Source organism: Elephantulus edwardii, unplaced genomic scaffold (assembly GCF_000299155.1).
Source record: "Elephantulus edwardii isolate Elephantulus edwardi_28Jun2011 unplaced genomic scaffold, EleEdw1.0 scaffold00050, whole genome shotgun sequence".
Lineage (NCBI taxonomy): Eukaryota > Metazoa > Chordata > Mammalia > Macroscelidea > Macroscelididae > Elephantulus > Elephantulus edwardii.
In genome coordinates this window covers 14,527,796-14,535,556 of record NW_006399800.1, presented here as the reverse complement: position 1 = coordinate 14,535,556, position 7,761 = coordinate 14,527,796, and positions in this window count along the sequence as shown.

Sequence of the window (7,761 nt, the reverse complement as noted above, 5' to 3'; positions counted from 1 at the left end):
GAAGAGTATTAAATGTACTATGGACTGATAAGAAAACAAACAAGTTCATCCTAGAGAGGGTTAAACCGGACTGCTCCTTAGAGGTAAGGATTCTGAGGCTTCATCTGACATACTTTGGACATGTTGTAAGGAGGGACCGGTCCTTGGAGAGGGACATCATGTTTGGGAGGGTGGAGGGACAGCGCAGGAGGGGAAGCCCCTCTATGAGGCGGATTGAGTCAGTGACTGGGATAATCGGGGTGGGGGTGTGATATTGGCAGAAGACAGAGTAGGTTTTAAGGCTGTTGCGCATACGGTCGCTATGAGTTGCAAGTGACTTGACAGCACATAACAACAACAACAACAACAGTATCTTAACAAGGAGGCATAGTGACATAGAATTTAGGCATTTTCCTGTTAACCCGATGCTAGGACTCTCTGCTCTCATAGTTCTGAGAGAGGAAGATAATTGGTCTCTTCCCATGCAATTGACAGCCTTGGAACCCAATGCAATGTTGCTCTAAGTTAGTGCCAATTCAGTGGCAATGAGGTGTTTTGATAATTGGGGTGGGGTGGGGGAACTAGTTAATATTTTAACATACAGAACTTTGCTTTTGATCTAGTGTAATAGTTGTTTGGTTATTAGCAGAACAATCAGGTATTTGGAATCTAACAGCTACTCTGCTAGTGAAGCATGAGGCAGTCTCTTTTTATTAACATTTATAGCTTCTAAAGCCCAATGACGGGGTGGCTATTAGGCCAAACTGACTTTCAGAAGTATTGTTTGTTTTGTTGTTATTATTGTTGTTGTGTGCCATCAAGTTGCCTATGACTACAGCTCTCTGATGCAGAGCAAGTGATTGCAAAAACCATGGCCTGTATCAGGCACACCTTAGTCTCCAGAATTATATTGTTGCTCTTCAGCACTTCGGAGAGGTCTCTGGCAGCAGACTTTCCCAATACAATGTGTCTTTTAATTTCCTGGCTGCTGGTGCCAAGAGTGGTGACTGTGGAACCAAGTAAACTAAAGCTGTGTACAATTTCAATCTCTTCGCTATCCATCATGATGCTGCTAATCTGCTGAGTGGTGAGAATCTTTATTTTCTTGAAATTAAGCTTGAATCCATATTGAAGGCTGCAGTCTACATTCTGCAGCAAGCACTTCAGGTCCTCCTCAGTTTCAGCAAGCAGGGTTGTGTCATCTGCATAATGTAGTTTGTTGGTGAGTCTTCCTCCAATCCTGATGCCACATTTCTCCTCTTTTAGCCCAGCCTCCCATATAATCAATTCTTTATGAAGATTGAAAAGGTTTGGAGATACGACACATCCCCTGTGTACACCCTCCCAAATTTTGAACCATGCCGTGTTTTCATGCTCTGTTCTGACGACTACCTCCTGGTCCAAGAATAGATTTCACATAATTACAATCAAGTGTTCTGGGATTCCCATTCTTCTCAGAGTTAGCCACAGTTTGTTGTGGTTCACACAGTCAAACGCCTTTGCATAGTCAATGAAACACAGATAGACATTCATCTGGCACTCTCTGCTTTCAGCCAAGATCCATCTAACATCAGCTACAATATCCCTAGCACCACAACCCCTTCTAAACCCAACATGTATTTCTGGCACTTCTCTGTTGATGTCATATTTGGATAATCTTCAGTAGAATCTTGCTTGCATGTGATAGTCATTATATTGTTCAATAATTTCCACACTCCGTCAGCTCACCTTTCTTTGGAATGGGAACAAATATCTCTTCGAGTCAGCAGGCCAAGTGGTTGTCCTCCAGATTTCTTGGCACAACTTAGTGAGCACATCTAGGGAAGCGTCTGTTTGCTGAAATCTATCAATTAGTATATTGTCAATTCCTGTGGCCTTGTTTTTTGCAGTTCTTTCAGAGCAGCTTGAACTTCTTCCTTCATCACCATAGGCTCTTGCTCACATGTTGTTTCATTAAATTCTTCTGTGTCTGCCAATTCCTTTTGGTACAATGACTCTGGATACTCTTTCCATCTTCTATGAATGCTTCCTGGATCATTTAATATTCTGACTAAAGCATCCTTAAGTATTGCAACTCGAGGCTTGATTTTGTTCTTCAGCTTCTTCAGCTTAAGAAATGCTAAGCAAGTTCAGCCCCTTTGATTTTCTGACTCCAGCTCCCTGCACATTTCATTGTAATATTTTACTTAGTCTTCCCACCCTGCCCTTTGAAAACTTCTGTTCAGCTCCTTAATATCTTGACTTATTCCCTCTGCTCTGGCTTCTTGGCACTCTAGTGCAATATTCAGAGTCTCTTCTGGTATGCATAAATATTGAGATACTAGATATTGGTGAGATGAGATGGACTGGCGTGGACATTTTGAATCAGATAATCATATGAACTACTATGCTGGAGATGAAAAGGTGAGAAAAAATGGGGTTGGTTTCATAGTTTAAAAAGTCATTTCTATGTCCATCTTAAAATATAATATTGTGAGTGGCAGGATAATATCCATACACATACAAGATAGCCAATGAATACCACTATCATTCAAATACATGCACCAACAACCAGAGCCAAAGAAGAGGAAATAGAAAATTTCTACCAACTGATTGAACATGCAGTCAAGATGTATTGACTGGTATGCAAAAATTGGGAACAGAGAAAAAGGATCAGTACTAGTTGGAAAACATGGACTTGGTGACAGAAGTGAAGCTCGAGATAGAATGATAAAATTTTGCACAATCAATGATCTATTCATTGCAAATACGTTTCATAAGAAATATAAATGGAGGCTATACACATGGATTTCACCTGACAGTATGCATAGAAATCAAATTGACTGCATTTGTGGAAAGAACTGCTGGAGAAGCTCAATATTAGCTGTGAAAACTTGGCCAGGTGCTGATTGTGGAACAGATCATCACCTACTCATATTCAAGTTCAAGCTGAAACTAATGAAAATGAAACCAAATCCACAGAAAACAAAATATGACATTGAGTCTATCCGACTTGGATTTCAAAACCATCTCAGGAACAGATTTGAGGCCTTGAACACTAATGAGCAAAGACCAGATGAGTTATGGGAGGGTCTCAAGAATATCATCCAAGAAGAGTGTCAAAGGCCATTATAAACACAAAGAAGGAAGAAATATTGTCTAGAATGCCTTAATATGTTGTTGTTGTTGTTACTGTTGTTCTTGTTAGATGCTGTCAAGTCAGAACTGACTCATAGCTGACATTCCAGCAGGTTTTCCGGGGCAATAAATTACGCGATAGAAGATTGTCCATCTCTTTCCTGTGATGTTAACTAGTGGATTCTAACTACCTACCTTTGAACTAAAAACATAACTCTTTACCCACTAAGCCAGATGTCATCAAAACAGCTCTGACTAGTGATCCCTTATACAACAGAATAAAGCAGTGCCCACGTCTGTGGCATCCTCTCAGTTGCTGTTATGCTTGAGTTCATCGTTGCAGCAACTGTGTTAATCCACCCCCTTGAAAGTCCTCCTCTTTACAAATTATGACGTCTTTCTCCAGAAACCGGCTCCTCTTAATGACATGCTCAAAGCACATGAGATGAAGTCTTGCCTTCTTCACTTCTAAGGAGTGGTCTGCCTGATCTTCAAGCAAGACATATGTTAAGGGAAGAAAAGAGCAAAAGATATTCTTGTCCTATGAGATTCTTTAGCACCCACAAAGCCCAAACATTTTTTTTAATACTTAGTAGGAACTTCCAGACTGATTCTTTTAAAAATTTATTTTTATTATTATTAATTTCAATGAAAATTTACAGAGATTTTGGATTTCCATTCATTCATTATTGGACTCTTCTCCCTGCCCAACACTCCAGTTCACTCTTTTCTTTGAAAAGTAAGAGAAAAATTCTCTCATTATTATCCAGTCCCTTCCCCCAAGTCCATTCCACTATGTAGCCTTCATTCTAGACTCATGCCATGACAATAATACCTAATCATATATCCCTTTTAAACAGTTCTCTCTATCTCATCTGTTTCACTGCAGTATACTGATTCTTAAGGATACCTGTGCATCCTTAGGCCAACCACTACTTTAATGGTTGCTTTGGAGTCTTGAAATTTGAAACATCCCTGTCTATAAAGTAACTAACAAATTAGGAAATACCAGCTCTTGTGCTCATCTCAAATCAGGTATGTAAGGATCTCATAGATAGTACCTAGTAATGACGTTTTAACTCCCTCACAACCATGAACAAAACTACTGGTTAGACTAGTCGTAATTTATTTCTTGGAGCTGAGCATTGTTCCTCATTAACAAATTCAAGGTTCATTTTCCTGAGGACAACAGGGAATGTCTGATGACTTTAAGGTAGACAACAATAGTGTCAGCCATTGTCATCTACAAAGACACTAAAGTAACTCAGATCAATTGTATAATTTAAGGGGACAAGCTCAGAAAAAAGATTCCACCTAGAATTCTGAATAAAGGGAATCTACCTATCAAGCAAAAATTAAGAAACACAAGAAATAAGTAAAAGGTTGTTAACTTCAATATGTACATGAAGATTGAAGGAAATGGAGTGACAAGGAAGGAAACCTTTTGTAAAGAAAACAGTGCTTAAATGGACAACCTGAGCATAAAGTTTACTGGGGTTTTCAAGACTGAGTTATCTAGAATAATGCTTGAGGCAAAGGCTTAAGGAAAAGGTAAAGTGAGTTTTTCATAGCATGCGTTTGACAATGATAGGGAGATTACTATAAATTCATCTAAGAAAATATGTTTAAGTTAGGAATATTTCCAAACAGTTATTGATGAAGCTGAGAAAAGCCAAGAATTTGGATAGTGTGTAAAATATAAAGTGAGGTCTACACTGTGGGATTCAACAAACTTAAATCAATCTGCCTGTCAATTGCTATGATATATGTAGAAATTATCCTAAACTTTTGCTGAAGAGAATAGAAATGTGAATCTCTGTTTTGACAGATTTAAAACTTTTATGCTAAAATTAAACGAGACTGTTGCAGCTGATATAAACAAGTAAATTATCAAGACAAACTCAAATTCTGATTCCAAATCCCTTGAATTGAGTTTTTACTTAATCCAAAAACTGATTTACACATGACTAGTAACCACAGAATCTGAGTCATCTCTTGCTCTCCAATGAAACACCCTGGGAAAACTGTTTTCCTTGCTCTCATTTCAAAACAGTAATTGCTCTACAACATTTAAGATCTTTTGTCAAGGGAATTCAATTAGCATTATCCTGAGATCATCTCAGGATGTTTTAAAGTTTTTCATCCTGTGAACTCCCCTGGGTTAAAGTGATTCATATCAACTGTCCACACACACACAAAAAAGAAAAAAATAAAATCATATTTCATCTTACAGATTCTTCAGTAGACCTAGTCTCCTGCTAAGTATCACATAATATCTGAAAGGAGGAAGTGCCCAAAGGGAGGTAGTAGGTAGATAGATTACTGGGTCAGCCACAGTTCATTGTCTCTCCTCCAACAGCTATTTAGAGCTTTGGGCTACTCTCTGCCAATTCCTGATCTTCAATCTCCTGATGGGTCAATTTTTAGTTTAGAAAACACTAGACAAATATTGTTTGGCATATTAACAACAACACAACAATAATAGACTATGAGTTAATTAGAACCCAGGAATGCTAAAATAACAGCATCTGTCAAATTTTCTACCTTACTATCATAAATTAAACTATGTATTGTGATGGAAAAATTGGCTGTTAGGGACCTCTCCAGGGTACTGAAGACCAAGTGTCACTCTGGAGACAAAGATGTGCTTGATACAGGCCATGGTCATTGCTATCACTTGTTATGCATCCGAGAGCTGAACAATGACTAGGGAGGACAGAAGGAGAATTGATGTCTTTGAGCTGTAGTGTTGGAAAAGAGTATTGAATATACCATGGACTGCTAAGAAAATGAACAGGTACATCCTGAAGAGGGTTAAACCAGGCTGCTCCTTGGAGGCAAGAATTCTGAAGCTTCATCTGACATACTTTGGACATGTTGCAAGCAGGGACCAGTCCTTAGAGAAGGACATCATGCTTGGGAGGTTAGAGAGACAGCACAGGAGAGAAAGACCCTCTGTGAGGAGGATTGATTCAATGACTAGGGTTATGAAGGTAGATGTGTCAGAGACAGTGAGATTGGCACAGGATAGAGCAGGTTTAGGGCTGTTGTACATAGAGTCGCTATGAGTCCCAGGTGATTTGATGGCACATAACAACAACAGTATCATAAAAAATATCAGAGTAAATAAATAGGAAAATAGCTATGTGTTGTTCTGTTGTACAATGTATGACTATGAATTGGAGTCGGCTCTGTGGTATCTAACAACTATTGTTATTATTACTACTTTTTCTGGTGTGTCATTGAGTTGGAACTGACTTCTAGCTGACCTTCCAGCAAGAGGATAGAGGCTAAAATTGCATGAGAGGAGACTGCCTATCTACCTCCTCAAGAGCAGCTATGGATTAGAATTGTGTACGTTTGGGTTGGCAGGGCAACTCCTTGCTTCTAGGCTACTCGTCTCTGAGGAGTAAAAATGGTCAGCAAATTTAGGTATTAATGAATAGGTTGGAGGTTTGTGTGCACTCACAAGTGTCTCAAAAGAGACACTTGATGATCTACTTCTAGAAAGGGAATCACTGAAAATCCTACAGAGGACAACTCTGTGTACATGAGATTGTCATGAGTCAGTCAACTTCACAGCAACTGATGGCTTTAATTTCTAGTACAATTCAATATCCTGCCTTCATTGAACTAATGAAAGCTGGGGGGGGGGAATCATCCATTCAATCTCTAGTTCAATGAATACGTAAATATCCACAGTTTACATAAAGGAGATCTGGTGACTAGTCCAAAGTATTCATTGCAGTTGTTCTGTACTGTAGAGTCAGAACCAACCCATAGCTGACTCTAAACTCTAGAGTGTTTTCAGAGGCAGTTAATCACACGGGAGGAGATTGCCAGCCTTCTGCTGTCTGCTGGTGGCCTCCAACCACCTGCTTTGGGATTGCAGCACAGCTTCTTGCCACTAGCTCCCTAATCCATATTATGTTGGATTGCAAACAAAATACCCATGTGTCTTTGTTAGTTTGGATCCATTAGCTTTTCCTACAAAGAAAGATGAGAAATCTCATATTAAGATGTAAAGCCTCAGAACTCTGATGTATTTAGGATTTTCATGAGCTATAACTGAGTTGATGGAAGTAGGTCATTAAACAAAAGTCATGAGGCAAAAAACCACAATTCTTCTTTTCATTAAGTTAAAACTAGAATTAAGTTAAAACCTTTTTGTTAAAAGGTGCAGTCTAATTAATATCACTAGAATATACCTGAAAGGAATCAAAGTAAACATAATGTTCAGTGCTGAAATTCAATTGTTCTTCAGCATATCCACAAAATCAATGTGATTGATTCTTCAGGAATCCAACTGCATGAAATTCTTTCTATAAAGACAATATCAAGCTAGTCAGTCTATCTTGACAGAAAAGTCTTCATAGTTAAACAAAAAATGCAGTTCCAGTGTAAAATCTGGTGGTCAATTTAATGTTTCTACCTGCCTTTTCTTGTTCAGCTTTAGAGAAGGATTGGCTCACAAATTAGCTTTTTTGACAACACAGCTCCTTGCTCTCGGTACAGTGGCACCAGGAATATAATTCCTAATGTCAGATGGATCCTTGTTGAAAGCAAAGAATACCAGAAGAATGCCTCTTTGCTTTTCACTATGCAAAGGCAGTTGACTCTGTCGATAATGACATATTATGGCTAACATTGAGACGAATAGAAATC